Consider the following 17,902-nt stretch of genomic DNA (forward strand, 5'->3'; position numbering starts at 1 on the left):
GTATATAAACAAGGAATGAAAAAGTTTGTAGCTGTTGTAAGAGAGACAGAGAGGAAGACACAGACAGGGACCACCAAGCAAGGCCCATCCCAGCTGGACAGAGACCAGGGTAAAATCTGTAAGGAATATGGTCACTGGAAAAATCAACGCCCAGAACAAAGACGGGGTGGCCTTCCCAAGAAGAGAGACTGGGAAAAGGGAAAAGTGACTGTACATGTGAAAGAAGACTGAGGAGGACTGGTAGATCTCACCCCAGCAGATCCACTGGTTATAAAATTGAAACTGGGGGGGAAATGGAAAGAAGTGGAATTTCTGGTTGACACGGGGGCAACATAGTTGGGCTTGAATAACAGTTTGGCACCAGTGAGGAAGAACTATGTTACAGTAATAGGAGCAACTGGCCAACCTGAAAAAGCATATTTTTGCTAACCATTAAAGTATAGGCTTGGAAGGCAATAGGGCATTCATAAATTCTCATATATGCCCAGCTCCCCAAGACACCTTTTGGTGTTAGAACAATTACAAGTAACCATTAAATTTAAAAATGGGAAGGTTATTGTGGAGGTGAATAATGAACAGTACACAGAGGTATTAAGTTTAATGTTAACAGCCATTCAAATGGCAGGAGAAATAAGCAAAGAAATAATAAATCAATTATTTCCTGGAGTATGTGCCTCCAATGTACCAGGGAGAGCGAAAAATGCACTTCCTATATTAATCAAACTTAAGGAAGGAAAACAACCAGTTAGAATTAAACAGCACCCCTTGAAAAAGGAAGATAGGGAAGGAATTAGTCCCATAGTTGAAAAACTTTTGTAATTAGAGTTGTTAAAAGATTGCCCATCTGAGTTCAACACTCACATTTTGTCAGTCCAGAAACCTGATGGGTCATATCAGACAGTACAAGATCTAAGAGCTGTTAACAAAATAACCGAGGATCTCTATCCTGCAGTTGCAAACCCATACATTCTGCTAATGTGCCTGACACCTAAGCTAACTTGGTTTACTGTTTTAGACTTGAAAGATGCCTTCTTTTGCCTCCCTATCCATGAGGACAGCCAGAAAATTTTCACATTTGAATGAGAAAACCCCAAAAGTGGGTGCAAATCCCAGGTCACATGGACAGTATTGCCTCTGGGATTTAAAAACTTTACTCTGTTTAGGGAACAACTTGTCAGAGATCTAGAATCCTAGGAGGCTCCCCCAGAAAGAAGAAAGCTATTGCAGCATGTAGATGATATCCTCATAGCCACCTGAATGAAAGAGGCATGTGTAGCCTGGACAGTAAGCCTCCTAAACCTTCTGGGACTTCAGGGATCAGGGTATCAAAGAAAAAGGCCCAGGTAGTGAAGCAAAAGGTGATTTATCTGGGCTATGAAATCAGTGCTGGACAACGGACTCTAGGGCAAGATTGCAAAGAAGCAATATGCCAAACCCCGAAACCTCAAACAGTGAAGGAGCTGCGAACATTCTTAGGAATGTCAGGATGGTGTAGGCTGTGGGTACACAGCTACAGGTTGCTTGTGAAACTTCTGTATGCACTCATTACAAATGGGAACAGAAACCTCCAGTGGACAAAGGAGGACACACAAGCCTTTCCCCAGGTGAAGAATGCTCTAATGTCATTCCCAGCTCTCAGACTCCTGAATGTAGTAAATCCTTCTTCCTGTTTCCTCATGAGAAGCAGGGAATTGCCCTGAGGATACTGGCCCAGGACCTGGGTCCGTACCAGAGAGCAGTTGCTTACTTCTCCAACCAACTAGGTGTAACAGCCAAGGGATGGCCGAGATGCCTCAGAGCTGTTGTACCCGTGGTAAGTATTCAAGAGGCATGCAGATTCACCTTAGGGCAGAGAATTACTTTATTGGTGTCTCACACAGTGTCTGCAGTCCCAGAAGTAAAAGGCAGGCACTGGGTCTCCCCACAAAGGTTCCTGAAGTACCAAGCCATCATGGTAGAACAAAACAATGTACAGATAGCTGTAACTAACATTATCAACCCAGCTTCTTTTCTTAGTGGGAATCAAGGGGAGCCGGTGCACCATGACTGCCTGGAGACTATTGAAGCCTCCTACTCCAGCCGCCCAGATCTGAGAGACACCCCTCTGGATGATGCAGTAGCCTGGTTCACTGATGGGAGCAGTCAAGTGGAAAGCGACGTGCTGGGTATGAAGTTACCACCTGCAGAGAGGTAACAGAATCCAGACCCTTACCAACAGATACCACAAAAAGTGGAGATCATCGCTCTAACCCACACCCTGGAGATTGTGAAGGGAAAGAAAATAAACATTTATACAGACTCAAGATATGCATTTGTGGTTGTACATGCACATGGAGCTATCTGGAAAGAAAGTGGACTTAGTGGAAGCGAAAAACATCAAACATGCACAGGAAATATTGCAGCTACTGGAAGCAATCCAGCTATCTGAGCAGGTAGCAATTATGCACATTAAGGCACACCAGAAGGTAAGCTCAGAATTGGAGGAAGGAAATGACCTGGTCATAGAAGCAAAAGAAGCAGCAAAAGGTGAGATAACGATTGAGGGAGCTTTAATTCCTGATGGACAGATCTCTCTTGAAGGTAAGCCAGTATATACCAGAAAAGATAGAAAACTAATTCAGAATCAAGGAGGAAGGTGTAACCAAGAGGGATGGGCTATTACTGCAGAAGGGACAATAGTCACCCCTTCTCATTTGTTACGGTCACTATTAAGAGAAGAGCACCAGAAAACACACTGGAGAATAGATGCCCTGTATAACTATCTAATTGAAAATATCACTGCCAGAAATTTATACTCTACTGTCATTCAGGTAACCTGGCAGTGCAACATTTGCCTCCAGACTAAACCCAAGGATACCCCCAAACCAAAACCTGGTTTGGAATAATTGGAAAAGACCACAAGCTGGGACAACAGTGGCAAATTAACTTTTCAGAACTCCCAAGAAAAGGGCGATATCGATATCTGCAGGTTTTAACAGCTACCTTTTCAGGGTGGCCAGGTTCCTACCAGAACTGCCAAAGCCCAGGAGGTAATCAAGGTATTGTTACAAGGAGTAATACCACACGTCAGAGTTCCAGCCACAGTATCTTCAGATAGGGAGCCATACTTTATCTCAAAATTAGTACAACCAATCAGTCATCACCTGGGCGTAGACTGGGAGCTCCATACCCCTTATCGTCCTCAGTCAAGTGGGCAAGTAGAGAAAATGAATCATTTAATCAAGCAGCAAATCATGAGGCTAAGACAAGAAGCTAACTTACCCTAGCCTCAACCTCTCCCAGTGGCATTGATGCGGATCTGAACCAAGCCTAGAGCCAAAGAAAAACTAAGTCACTTTGAAATGCTTTATGGGAGACTGTATGGAGTGCAAAAGGAAATGTCTGCCGGGGGAAGAGAATGTGGGGGAAGAGAGGCTGACTGCCTATATGATAGCCTTAGGCAAGCAGCTGAGATCAGCTGAGAAACTTGTGGCTGGAACCCAGAGCAGAGGGCTGGATGGGCCAGTGCATGACATACAACCTGGAGATTATGTGTATGTTAAGTCTCTTACAGAAAAAACTCTGGAGCCGCAGTGGGAAGGACCATTCCAGGTGCTCCTCACCACCTTCACCACAGTTAAGACTGAAGAAGAGAGTGCCTGGATTCACCATTTTCAAGTAAAGAAGGCTCCAAAAACCCCTTAGAAAGTAACACTGAGTGACAATGAACTGAAACTAAAACTTACTCAAGCAAAATGAGTATGTTGCAGTTGGGAATATGCCATGATTTAGCTTGCAGGAACCTAATAAATAGAATTGTTTTGTTTGTTTTGCTTGTAGCTATAAGTGTAATCCAAGAATCGGAAAGCACCTCTAGCCACAAAAATGCTGAATGGCCTTGGTCCCAAGCTTTCATTCAGTACACTGGACCCATGGGAAAATACTCTGATATAAAAGACCTATCAACTGTGATTATGCATGAAAACCAGGTATTTGAAAAGAAAGAATGGCAAAGGCAAAGGTTGTGGTCCTTTCAAGGGACTATAGAAAAAGTAATCAAGTAGGATGCTGGATGATTAACAGGACTAATCATGAAAAAGCAATCCAAATTAGCGTTTCAACTTATCCCACAAGCAACACCGAGAAATTTGTAATTGTCTAAGTGAATTAGATTGTTGGTATAATTTTACATTAGTACAGATGGTAGATGTGTGTCATGGTTTTAAACCAGTAACTAACAAAAAAAATTACTTATTTCTTGCTGTGATATATGGATTAGAACAAGAGCAAAACAGGCATAAAACTTAAAAGGAATAAAGAAAGTTTATTGACAAACCACAATAATAAGAACACCAGAATAAACTTCCAGAAAAACCTTTTCATCTCTTATCTACCCCCTATTCCCTTGTTCACATGACAACAGAGACAAAAACTTTGGAACTTTGGTGGTTAAAACAGTCCCAATTCCTGCTACAGTCTTTTCACCAGTCTTTGTAGAGAAACAGAAGTTTCTTCCTGTTAATTTATAGAGTTTCTCACAAGAAAACTATTTTTGTTATAGTTTTCCATTGCTCTGATGTTAGCTGCCCAGAGCTGCTATTATTAGAGCCCACTCCTCCCATTTTCACATCACTCTGAGGTGTGTATGGGCCATGAGTCTAGGGATGGCATTTTAAGGATGAGTTATTCAAAGGCAAAAAGTCTTCTTCATCTGTTTCTGTGAGCTTCACCAGAAAACAGTTTTCTCATTGCCTCTCAAGGCTTCAAATCTTCCAGCACTTCACTGTACCATAATTACTCTACTTTTTACTCAAATTTACACTTTGAACACTTTATTCCTCCCTACATACTTTATCATGAATTAAAGGAGTTCTTTTCAGGACTTCATTGTCCATTTCCATAGTTTTAACAGAAAGATATTTCAGCTTAATTAAGGCATCTTCTTATTCTGTACCTTTTCTGAAGCTTCTTTTCTTTCCTGTTACTGGTAATTTATAAAGTCTCTTTTCATGTTGATCACTCTCTTTTTCTCTCTCTGGATAAAAAGATTAATCCACAAGTCTCATCTGGGTAATGAAAGAGTTAAAATCTTGCCCAGGCTTTTGTAGATGGTTCGGAGATCTCTGCCGAACAGGAGCTGGAGCCGTCTGTGATGGAAGGTTCCTCATAGCTGCTCTGGAGAGTGTGGCTGTCTTTGCTTGCTGCAGGTCCAGAGCCTCTCTCTTTCTTCACTGGGCAGTTTCTATTGAATTTAGTCACAGCAAAACCTGCAGCCGAGCCAGAGATCGGCCTGGCCCGGCCCGGCCAGAGCCTGGGGAAAACCTTCCCCAGCCCCCCCATCTCCCAGCCAGGAGCCGCTGGGCCCAGCCCAGTCCCCGCCCGGCAGGGAACGGGAGGCCTGGAGCTCCGCCACCCTTCACAGCCAGGAAACAAAGAGCCCCCAAGTACCCGACTTTACATCTTAAGGTAGGGTTCACAAGTTGATCATCCTTTTCAATGGCTAAAACTGCTGTCAGTTCTCAGCAATGACCGATAATTGGTCAGGAGAAAAGACTCTAGTCAGTCCCCAGCAACTTCAACTTCCTTAAAGGTGAAGTAACTCCATGACAATGTGGTCTGCCTTTGGAGCTGTGGTGCTACTGGGCTCTCATTCAAATTTAAAATAAAAACCATGCCTATCGCAATAACTAAATCAACTGTAACCTATGTTGGTTCCCAAGACCAGACCACACCACCTATAATTGAAACTAAAATTTATGAAGTTGGCCCCTATGTAATAAGGAATACAGGACAACAACAACAACTGTTATTTAACCCAGAGTGGTCTCTCAAGACTACTGAATTACTAATGCAAACTAACATCTCTGATATTCAGCCAGCCTGCTCCTCTTTCCTAAAGACATCATCTGAGGGCTGGGCAACATGGTTACAAAAGCTAGTATCGTTCAGGGGCAGAAGGCAAAAAGATTTAACTGGAATATTAGGAACAAAATTAGGAGTCTTAAATGGAACTGATTCAGAAATATTAATGAATAAATTAGCCACTGCAATGAGTGATTTGACAAAACTAAAACAAGTCCAACTAATCCTCTTTATTAGCACTAAGAACTAGCCAATGGCAAATTTCTGAAGTGGGAAGAAGCTGAAGACCAAGACCACAAGCTAATAATGAATGCATTTACTATGGCCCAGGACAATGTGTCATAAGCCCTCAGCTGCATACAAGCACAATTACAGATACAATGAATACTTGCTTTAGTAATAAGGAAGTGAAGGTGCTTTTCCAATTGAAATTTGCAAAATTGTCTGAGATGATGCAAGCAATTTAGAAAGGAAACTTCAGTCTCTAGGTAGACTCTAGTAGATTTTACCTATGACCCTACCACCGAAATAGCTACTGCTTTCATACTGACTATATGCAATGTCACGATTTACAATATCCACCCTATTATTGCATTAAGATTAAATCATGAAAAGATAGTGCTCTACCCCTCAGCGCATACAGCATGGGCCCAGATGATGAATGAAAAATGGCAAACTGTAAATTTAGACTCTCGTATTATCCGGGAGCAACAAGGGTTTATTTGTGAGACCAACACAATTGATGCACAAGGCATGTCTGGACACTGAGCAAAGCATTTGCCACTCTGAGATTCATCCAGATACTAGTCAAAAGACTCTGCTTGTATATATTGGCCTAGGCTGTGTGTGTTTAAGAACTGAGTGTGTTTCTGTAGAAATAGATTATAACAATGTAGCCTTACAGCTATAAAAATCTACTACAAAAATAATCCTAATTTTTGTATTTGTAACTTTGTTAAGATTGTAGGGTGTGATTTTTCATATTGGCACCGGTTACATCCCACCAGTTGATGAGATCTAACTACACAATGTATAATAAATTATTACATACATCCATTAGAATGAACCTTACATTAGTAAGACAGCTAATGAACCACCAAGACTTAGCAAAAATCCTGAAAGACATTCAAGAAAATGGGCAAAAGACTCTGGTTACTGTCTATCATAATATAAAAGGGATAAGCAAAATATTACAAAGGGTAAATCAAGACACAAATCATCACTGGTGATTGGTGATATGCACTCTTTGGAGGGTCTCCAGCTGCAACTGGAATTCTGAACACGCTTTGCCACTCTATTACTGTCATACTAACATTAATAGGTGTAAGTCTGGTACTATCTATTGCAATGCTTGTTTGGAATTGGAGGGTGTTAAAATGGATGGCAGTACTGATTTCCCTAGCAGCCGCTTATGGTAATGAAATGAGGGATACATACTGAGGAGGGCAAGCTGCGGAGGTGGACTGGTAAGGGGAAAGGCATCAGGATTGCTAAGTAAGAGGAATTACTGATTTTATAGAAAAGGAGGAACTGAAACAGAGAAATTAAGAATTAGGAATCAAGCATAAAGAAAAGCTTTGACTAAAAGGGGGGGGGGGGGGCAGGCGGGGCTGAGAAAACTTATGAAATGCTTACTGCTCCCACAAGAACAGTAAGAGAGCAGGACTACAAAATAAGATAAAAAGTTAGAATGCACAAACAGAATGCAAGAACAAAGGCAGCACAAAAGAAAGAGATTCTTTGGACCCCTAAACCAGGAAAAATGGTGTCTAAGTCCAAAAGATAGTAAAAAAGAGCATGTGCAAAGAGACAAGGTGAAAAGTTCAACTGAGAGGAAGATCACTTACTTCATCCCAAAGACCCCCAGAAGACCACCAGAGTGAACAACAAGGAGCAGTGGGCAGCTGCAAAGAGGAGTGGAGCTGATTTTAATATGAAGCGGGGACAGCAGGGTTAGGAAATGAATATGTATTAGGCATATTGTGTAATCCCAGTTTGTAGAGAATAAGAAGACAGGGACAAGTCTCCAGGGTGCGCATGTCTTTGGAAGAGCTATTCCTGATGCACCTCAGCGCTGAATAAATACATATCTACTCTTATTTGCAAAATACTATAAAGAAGCTCAGGAGCACTTCCCAGAGGAAACAATGTTGTGCTGCTTCTGCCAAAAGACGCTCAGCTCATGCGGTTACCTTCTCAGAGCTCCAGAGCCCCGTATTCTGCATCTCTTCCTCTGAATCCAAGTGGAAAGCTTTCCCTCTGCGTCTGGAAAGAAGAAGCTGCCAAGACAAGAGATCTATCAGGAGTTTTCCCCTGCAACTTATGCAAACATGTAATTGCAACACATTCAAGCAGCACAGCTCTTTCTTGCACAGCCTGCAAACTGCTGTCAGATGGCTGTGCTCCTTGTCAGCTCAAAGGGCCAGCATATACATTCAAGCTTCACAAGGACTAAAAAGTCACATAGGCATGTGGCACAGAAAAATGGGCCAGGAAGAAGCATTTGCTTCATGTGCCCCTGTCGTCACCCAGCTTGTGGTGCTGTGTTGAAAGTCTTGGCCACAGAAGGACTAATGCAGCAAAAAGGCTTCTCTCCCGGCTTGTTTCACTACATAAGAGCTACACAAACGAGTTGCATACTGCAAAGCAGAAAAAGTGTCTTTGTAGCTCAAGCTGAGGAAGAAGCATGCACAAGATGCATTGGCTGTGTGCAGTACATGCCTTGAAAAGCAGCAAAGCTGAATGCCACCTCTAATCAAGTGGCAGAGTGTCAGACTTGCGTGAGCAGTGTAGAAAATTGCAAAATACAGCAAGAGCTTCTTCTCAATCAGACACAGCTGGGAATGCCCTTACTGCTTGAAAATGGCACACGCAGCCATGGGACTTGATCACAAAACGTGCAGATAAGCATTTCTTACACATCCAGTGTGGCAGGCTTCTGTGGACCACAAGGCGTTCTTCAAGGCGAGCTTTCTCTGAACAGCCTGGCAAGAGCACACAACACTGTATGGCTCTGTACTCTCCTTCTCAGATAGAGGTGCTGTCCCATTCTTCACTGTCAAAATGCTCTTGGCCACTTTCAGCAGCTGCTCCTGTAGCAAAAAGGCTGTAGAAGTGGAAGCTAGTGCAGGGCTGCAGCTTTCCCCTTGCGGCACATTAAGTACATCCAACTCAGTAATAAACTCCTCTCACCCAGACACTACATCTGGGAAATGGTGAAAATTGACAGTTAGTGTTTCCCACACTTAATGTGGTATGTTACTAAAGCTTCTCAGTATTCTTCTTAGGAAAAAATGAAAGTGCCCATCCCTGTTTGCATAAGCAGGGAGTTATACTAGACTCAGGTAATAAGAAGAAAAATTAATGGGGTCCCGGAAGCACGTTCTGGTAGTGTACATTCACTATCAAAGTCCAGTGTATCCTCATAATCTGGAATCATCAATAGAAAAGCATTCTACCCAAAGATGTTATACCATAGACATAGCCATAAATGTCAATACCCATAGGTTTTAATGATAATATCTGAAATTCTCCTGTATATTATATCTGTAGGTAAAGAGTGGTGTGACTGGTGTTATTATCTCTCTTTTTCTGGTGGCATGCTTATGAGAATGTTATTTACCTTCCTAAAGTTTATGTGAGTAGCTTTAAGGTGGCCTTATCTATTTTTTGCTGCATTCTAGCTATTAAAAAGAGGAGGGATATTGGCCGTAAGACTTGGCTGATAGAAACAGTTTTCTTGCACTGTAATGCCTGGTGTAAATTTCTGTGCAGCAAGACATTCTTGCACATACGATGAAATTCTGTTGCAATTCCTGCTTTAGCATCCGAGTATCTCATCACCAACTTAGGAAATCACCAGCTTTAATATCACCTAGAATAACTGTCATCTTTCCTCTGTGGAAGTGCATTGACAGGAATAATGATGCACAGTAAGTGGGAAATTCTTTAATTAAATATTTTTTGGTTGAGGATTATAAGTAGAAAACTCTGCTTCAGTGAAGTAATCATATCCATCCTTGGATGTCCTCAACATGCACTACAAAGTTTCAGAATACAGAGCAGAAGAATTACATTTAGAAAATTTCCACTTTTATCTCCTCCCTGGCAGGCAATGAACTGAAATGTAATTAACTGTTGAGGTATGGTTTTGCTCACTATATTTGATTCAATTACACTCTGTGTTAAGTTGTACCCCCCACTTTGTTAATAGTTTAGTCCCAGTTGTGCCCTCCTACCCAGTTCCAATCTTCCCTGATACCTGCCCCTTGTTCCTGAATGTTCCCTGTTCCCACTCCCATTAAGTTGTCAATCCTCCTTTGTGCCATCCCTTGCCTGGACAGCCACTTTGGAATTCCCCTATTCCTCCAAGCCCCATTGGCCCATGTGATCTGCTCTCCTCCTCTTGTCTTCCCCATTGGTTTATGTATTCTGTAACCCCGCCTTGTGCTCCTCCCCAGTCTTTCCCTTAATGGTTCATGATTTGTACCCTCCCCTTGATCCTCCCCCATATATAAGTTACTGTGCTGTTGTGTTTGTGTCTTTCGTCCCTGGAACCTTCAATGCAATAAACGCTCCGGGAAACCACACAGAAGACCTCTCTCCCTTGTCCTTGCTCCTGCCCTTGATGCTTGACAGCCTGTGCCATAGAGCTTAAGCCCTACAGCTATATCCCAGGCTGCACTGCTTTCTGGGAACAGCCCACTCTTGGCTCAGTGCAGGGAGCTGCCTGGGGAAAACCTGGCACCGCGTCAATTAACCCTTTCATTGTGTTACATTTGTGTGCTGAATACACAATACAGAATATTCACATGGTGTATTCTCTGAGCCCTCTTGTATTTGACAAAATTTAGAGAGGAAACAAAAGCAGTTGCACATATGCTAAAACTTATTTTTATGGCTAAATTCCTACATTACTCATAAATTGGGAGCTGAAAATACATTAAAATTCTAACATTTATGCTTAGTTTTCAATATAATAGTTATATATTTCATCTTTACTGCAGCAATCTGCAAAAAATAATTCTTAGATATGACTGAAGGATCTATTTTCCCTGTTGAATGTGAATCTGGTTTAACTTGTTCAAAACAGCCCTGTCTTTGTGCACCATTCTTCAAACACATTTTACTTCCTCTAATAAGGTGTTTGGAGTTCATATTTTTCTTTGGAACTCTGATATATCAGCCACCATGCACTTTATATCTGTTTATTGATCTATTGAAAATACCAATACTGTTCTGTTTATGGTCTGTAGACCAGACTTACTAATGACAAGAATATTTGAATGAGGTCATGTGAAATCATTGGAAATTGGCCAGGAGACAAGACTCCCATTTTATGCTTTTATTAGAATTCAGTTCTTGAGGTGGGGGGCCCCAAGGGGTTGCTTGCACCACAGCCATTCCCACACTGGCAGCTCCAAGGAGGAGATACAATTCAGCTTTGCAGCACACTCTGCAAAACTAGAGCTTCTATCCTCATGAGAGTAGCCAGGAGGCCTGTTGCCCTGGCTCATTGTCTGGGGAGGGGGGGGTCCTTTCCAGTCCTCTTAGGTTATGGTGATATAGGAAAATGGTTTCTAAGCAGGCTTAGGTGATGCAGGGAGATGATCTTTCATCATAGCTTGCTAGAATATGTTTCTATGTCCTTTTATTCCACTGTTAGCTCATTGTTTTGGTGTCCTGCATGCCTTAGTTTGCATATTATTCAGTTGCACAGCTTCATGGGACTTTCTTTGCTCTAGTGTGGCACAGGGTCCCCGGGCACAGCTTCTGTGGCATACCTTTCTAATGGGTAGCTTTTGTTAGTGTGACACAGCCCCCATGGGAGCAGCTTTGTTATATAGTAGCAAGGAAGTAAGGGAAAGGAATAGAGGAATGTCTCATAAGAACCTTTAAAACACTTCAGAAAATGGTAAGTAATTAACATTACTAATAACCATCGGAGTATACAAGGGGTACAAGGTTTACAAATGGAATAAGAACATTAACTGTACATAACTAAACACAGTATTTTAACCAGGGTGGATTTCTTGAGAGATTTTATTCATGACACTGCATCTATTAATGCATTCCATATAATATTTTTTCTGTTCTTTTGTGCAATAACTAATGACCTTCACTGAAGCCCATGTCTTCTATCACCTGGTACCTACGTTTATAAAAAATAACCATACTTCAAGTGCTGTGTTCATCCTGTTGTCGAAAAGGTACCAAATAACTGACTTTTCATTTCTGTCAAGGAATTTTCTGTGTTTATTTTCATTGGAGGATTTATTCCTTTTTGCTTTTCTCTCTTAGAAAAATTTTCTCCCAGTTTTTGGAAGGAACAATGGATACTTAAGAGACAAAGGATTGTGGAGGGAGAGGTGCAGCTGGCCGCAGCCCCTCAGCTGAGAGGCTTTCTCTTGGGAAGCACAGGGAGAGATTCTGGTTGGGGCTGAAGCTGGCTGGGCTCAGCTCCTCGATCTCTCTCAGGACTGGAGAGGAAAGGCTGGTTTGCCGCTACCACGGGGAGACTCCGCTGCCACTTCAGAGCGAGCCCTTCACTGCTTCTTCCTCACTGTGGGTGACCCTTTCTACTTAAGAGCAGCTGCTGAACTGGGACCTTTCCAACATCCCACCTCATGGGAAAGGACCCTCACCATCCACTGGGTGCTTTAGGGGACCTAGACCCCGAACACAACTCAGAGGTAGGGGCTCCCAGCGCCGCTGTTTGCTGCTGCTGCTGCTTAGGGCTTTTTTCCTTTTTGCTACACTTTTACCCAATATTCTGTGCCCGCCCAAACACGTGGTGGCTCCTGGCACAGCTCCGAAGATTTTTTTTGCTACCCGTTGTCTGCCACCCCAGGTGTGCTCACCTCTGCCCTTCCAGCCCGCCGAGTCCCGGCTGCGCCCACTCGGTCGCCCGGAGCGGCTCCAGGCCCCGCTGCCCCTGGGGCTTCCTGAAGGAAACCGCTTCTGCGTCCCTGCCGCCAGCTGCGCCGCCATTGCGGCGGGAGAGACGCATGCGCCGCAGCACAGCGCCCCCTGCCGGCCGTGCCCGGAACTGCGGCGAGGGGAGAGCGCCTGCGGCCGGCAGAAGGCTGGAGCTGCATCTCTGCTTTTGTTGTTGCTGCCGTTGCTGTTTGTTTTACACACCAGTAAAGAGCTGCTTTTCTTAGCCTGAAAGCCCTGTCATTTCAAAGTTATAATCGTTTGGAGAAAACGGGGCCATATTTTCCATTTCAAGGGAGGTTTCTGCCTTCCTATTGCTCATCAAATTTTCATATCATTGCAATACAAAATCTGTACTTTTCTGAGTGATTTTTTTTTTTTTTTTAAGAACCTGTTCCTCTGAATCTGGAGACAATTAAAATTTTAATATTAAGGGTCGAAAATACTTTGCTTTGTACACTGGAAAATACAAGCTTTCCAGCACAGCTTACTGCTATTCAGTAAGAGCTATTCAATGACTGACTTCATAATAAGTACAAGATTTTAGATAAAAATTACTACACATTATCAGTGATAATTTCAAAAACATATGTGCTCCCAGTAGTGTTGCAAGTACTAATTGCAATGATGTAAAAAAGCCATGATGATTATTATTTTCTGGGAAGTAAAAGCCCCCACCATCTCTCACAGTATCAATTAGTCAGATATTCCAGGCTGTAGGCTTATTATTTTGAATGTTCCAATTGCAATGAAATTTTGAAAAAAAAATTGCAATGCAATTTTTCTCTTAAATGTCTTTTGACTCTGAAGCGTAATTATGTGTCTATATATAAAAGTTACCTTTCCCTTTAAAATTCACTGTCTCAAGATGGCAAAATGTCTTGAACATAATCAGGATTAAAATATGTCTATCACACTATATTAGGAATGGTGAGGTGGTATGACACAGACTCTCTTGTGAGTTGAACAGGAGAGCGAAGTTTATTATTTTTAATCTTCTTTTATACACATGTTCGAGAAGGTGTGAGAGCTAAAACTCTCCTTGGTCATTAAAGCAACACATCCACCATCACTGGTTAAGTGGAACACCACCCCTTGACTAAACAACACCTTGTGTTGTTGTCCTTTAGCAAGGACTGTTTGGATTCTTTCTTATGCTTTCTCAGGCCAAAGTGAGAAGCCTGTGTGACTAAGTAACAGAGGCTCTGTTCTCCCTGCCTGCTTTCAGCATCCATATATGTCATTTATGTGGAGGTTACAGAAATATATTTTTTTAAAAGCTAACTGTTTTATGAATGTCATCTCAGAATTTCAAGTTCTTGAAGGTGTTAAACTGTATGCATTAGGATGTCATACCTTTTAATGTAAATCAAAAGAACAATGAATAGTTCTTTATTGTTTGCTTCATTATTACAGCATTACTTGACACTTTTGAATTTTCATTTGTTGTACATAATCTCTGCCAATATTACAGAATAATAAGGTAAACAAAAATTAAATAGAAAATCCTTCCTCTTTACTCAGAAATTCTGATGCGACACCTGAAATGCTGGGTCCAGTTCTGTGCTCCCCAGTACACAAGATATGTGAACATTCTGGAGAGAGAGTTCAACAGAGTGACATAAGGATGATTAGATTACTAGAGCATGTCACATATAGGATGGATAATGGAAGTAACTTGTAAAGGAGAAAGCTCAAGGGGATCTTATTAATGTATATAAATACTTGGAAGGAGGGTACAAAGAAGAGGGACTCAGGCTCTTTCCAGTGATGCCCACTGACAGGACTAGGCACAGTGGGTACTGTCCTGGTTTCAGCTAGAATAAATTTTCTTCCTAGTAGTTAGTACAGTGATATGGTTTGAATTTAATATGAGAATCACGTTGATAACACACTGATATTTTCGTTCCTGATATGTAATGCTTACCCTAAACAAAGGTCTTTTCAGTTTCCCATGTAGACAGTGAGGTTCTGCACAAAAGGCCAGGAGCAAACATGTCCAGGACAGCTAACCTGAACAGACCAAAATGATACTCCACAGCACTCCTCAGAGACTGGATGAGCATCAGTAAGAGGATGGTTGGCAGCTGTACTGTGCACCACTTTTCTTGGGGTTTATTCCTCTCTCTATTCTCTTTTGCATAACCAGCTGTTACAGCTATTGTTACAATAATTATTATTTACTTTAGTTCAGTTATTAAATTTGTCTCATCTCAATCCATGAATGTTACTCTTTTTTTCTGATTCTCCTCCCCAGCCCACTGGGTGTAGAATTGAGTGAAAAGCTGCCTGGTACTTAATTGCCAGCTGGGGTTAAACCATGGCAGGCACAAACTGGAATACAGCAGGCTCCATCTGAACTTCAGGAAACACTGTGAGAAAACACTAAACATCCCATGGGTCTCTTCGCACCCCACCTACTTTGTGATTTTGTGAGTTGCTCATTTTTTTAGAATTTATGTAAATTATAATGGAATTTTTACAGGATTTTTGTGGCTCTGTAGGAAAGGAGATAGCAACTGTTTCGTGTTTTAATTTTCTAACGAACTTTCCCATTAATCTTCAAAAATTTTCTTTTGGCTTAGATTCTTGAGAGTAACTCATGCTTCTTTATGACCATATTAAGATCTTGATTTGGTTTTGTTTTGTATTTCCCCCCAGTTTCTAGGATGTCTTTACTGCCTGCTTGTATTATCTGCACAAACATTCATAAGAGCAGATGAACAAGAATAATGGAAATCTTGGGTGTACAAAATTTCAGAAAACATTTCGAATTTATAACTCCTTATTGAATTTTTTTTTAATTAAGAAATTTTAATTTCCTTTTTCCATCAAGTATTAAGAATTTAATTGCCTTTTGGTCTTAAAAATACTTTAACTTCACAGTATAAATTGATATACATTTTTTAGGACAGAACTGAAGGTATGCTTGCTCCTGTTCCACTTGAGTCATAACCTGATCTTTAACATCATCTGTCAAATCTGGGGACAGCCAAAGGTGTCTTTGTGGCTTGATTTTTATTTATCTTCCTTCTCAGCTGAAAACAGAATTCAAACAGAAAAATTGTGTCTGAACTGTAGGAAAGTTTTTGAGTTGGCATTATAGAAGGGCATGGTTTGGAAGGGAAAATCATCTAATCCAAAGCCTAGTTCATATACCTTAATTATATAGTACTTGAATTGTACTCTTTTGCATAAGTAAAGTTGAAAGGGTAAGTGAACCATTTTAATCAATTATAAACTTAATGTATTCAAAGATTAGAGGATGTTGTTTGAAGGTAACTTAAAGAAATTGTAGAAACTTAAAAATATGTTTGGAAACCTATTTTCACTTCTCATGACTGTAGTCCTTCAAGGTCCATCTTTTTCATGTGGTGTTTCCTATGCAAAACATTTTCAGTGCGATGGGGTACAATTTCAATTAAAGACCTGCCTTTATATTTGTTTTCCTTCCCAAACAGATGAAGTAGGAAGCTACTTTAACTAAATACGTTTCAGGTGCAGAGAAGCAGATGATATTTTACATAAGGCCATAGTAATAGCTTGGCTAGGAGAGTTAATCAGTTAATTTTTGAGAGATAACTGTGTTATCTGGGCAGAGTTGTCTTGTATGAGGGGAAATTCTATTGGTTTTGAGAGGTAAGCTTTTGATTGTGAGGGGACGAGAGGGCTGTTTTCTCTGAAAAGATACCAGAAGCTTCTCCTGTGTCTCTTGGAGCCACTGCCAGCCAGCTCCAAGAGGGATCTGACAGTGGCCACGACTGAGCTCATCAACAACACTGGCAACAAGACTACAACAAATTTAAGAAGAAAGAAATATTGGTGTGAAACAGAAGATGTGAGAGGAGGAGTGAGAATATGGGACAGAATCAACCCCACAGACGCCAAAGCCAGTGGAGAAGGAGAGGGAGAAGGTGATCCAAGTGCAGGAGTTGAGATTCCACTACAGACTGTGGTGAAGACCATGGTGAGGCAGCTCTGCCCCTGCAGCCCATGGATGAGTTCTCAGGGGAGAAGTTCACAGTGAAGCCTGTGGAGGATATCTGAGAAAAAGGCTGAGAGCTTGTGGGCAGCCTATGCTGGAACAATTTATGAGGAATTTAGTCTGTGGGAGGGACCCCACAGTAGAGCAGGGGAAAAGTATGATGAAACAGGCGTGGCAGAGAAAACAGGAGATGCACTGACTGCAGAGCCCATTTCCATGATCCTGCACAGCTGAGGGGAGGAGGTAGAGAAAACAGTAAAAAAAGTAAAGTTAAGCCCAGGAAGAAGGGAGGGGTGAGAGGAAGGTGTTTTTAGTATTTGGTTTTATTTTCTCACTATCCTACTCTGATTCAATTTGTAATAAATTAAACTAATTTCCTAAAGTTGAACCTGCTTTGTCCGTGACAGATATTTCCCTGTCCTTATCCTGACCCATAAGCCTTTCATTACATGTCTTCCTCCATATCCAGTTGAGGAGAGTGTTAGAGCAACACAAACATTTTGTGTTTCTATGGGGTCAACCCACCGCAGGAATAAAGAACCTACTCCTTCTACATCAATGTATAAAGTAGTGTTTCCCTCTGTTCCATCATGTTTTTAGTTCAAATTGTAATGTTTTTTAAGAGTATAGCTAGAAAACAGCCTCAGTCAAATAGAAAAGAATAAATATCTGAAGTACTAATCTAGGACAGTGACATGCTGTAGGAAAATACAGTCTTGCTTAAGTACTGTGTTGTTTCATTATGCCTAAGAGCAACTTGTAACCTTACTGAGCAGAGTGAACAGTTTGCTTCACTTGTACTTAGCAGAAATACTGATGTGATTCTGGTGATATGAAGTAAGCTACGTTGAACAGAAGATGTAATAAGCCTGAGTTGGTCTGTACCTATCTAGTCTGACTTATGTGACATAGAAAATGTTAAAGCATTTTTAAGAAGAGCCAGTGAATGGTAATTTTGCTTCAATAGCAAGAGCTAAAATTTTGGTCTGTACATCTGCATACTTGAAATTGTAGTCATGATTGTGCAACTTAAACAACAAACCAATTGTTTAAATTTCTGCTGTTGTGAGTTAGCAAATAGTTACTGAAATAGAAAATCAGAAAAACTGAAAAGCAGGAGTGTGTGGTTGTTGACATCCT

At 41.4% G+C, this 17,902-nt stretch overlaps 1 protein-coding gene and 1 long non-coding RNA gene across 2 annotated transcripts in view; one reads left to right on the top strand and one right to left on the bottom strand.

Moving 5' to 3' along the window:
- LOC111941589 (E3 ubiquitin-protein ligase BRE1A-like) overlaps window positions 1-12,846 on the bottom strand; it is a 33,159-nt gene extending 20,313 nt beyond the window's left edge. Inside the window, exons 1-2 of the mRNA XM_086868790.1 lie at window positions 12,702-12,846; window positions 8,034-8,120 (exon numbers count right to left, since the gene is read on the bottom strand). The gene's annotated coding sequence lies outside the window, so the exon portion shown is untranslated. The remainder of the gene's footprint in view (window positions 1-8,033; window positions 8,121-12,701) is intronic.
- LOC147648137 (uncharacterized) lies at window positions 12,353-17,150 on the top strand. The gene is made up of 2 exons (XR_015280815.1): window positions 12,353-12,533; window positions 14,726-17,150. It is a non-coding gene; the product is annotated as an uncharacterized LOC147648137 (long non-coding RNA).
- Window positions 17,151-17,902: the final 752 nt, after the last annotated feature.

Source organism: Cyanistes caeruleus, chromosome Z (assembly GCF_971803275.1).
Source record: "Cyanistes caeruleus chromosome Z, bCyaCae1.hap1.1, whole genome shotgun sequence".
NCBI classification, from domain to species: Eukaryota; Metazoa; Chordata; class Aves; order Passeriformes; family Paridae; genus Cyanistes; species Cyanistes caeruleus.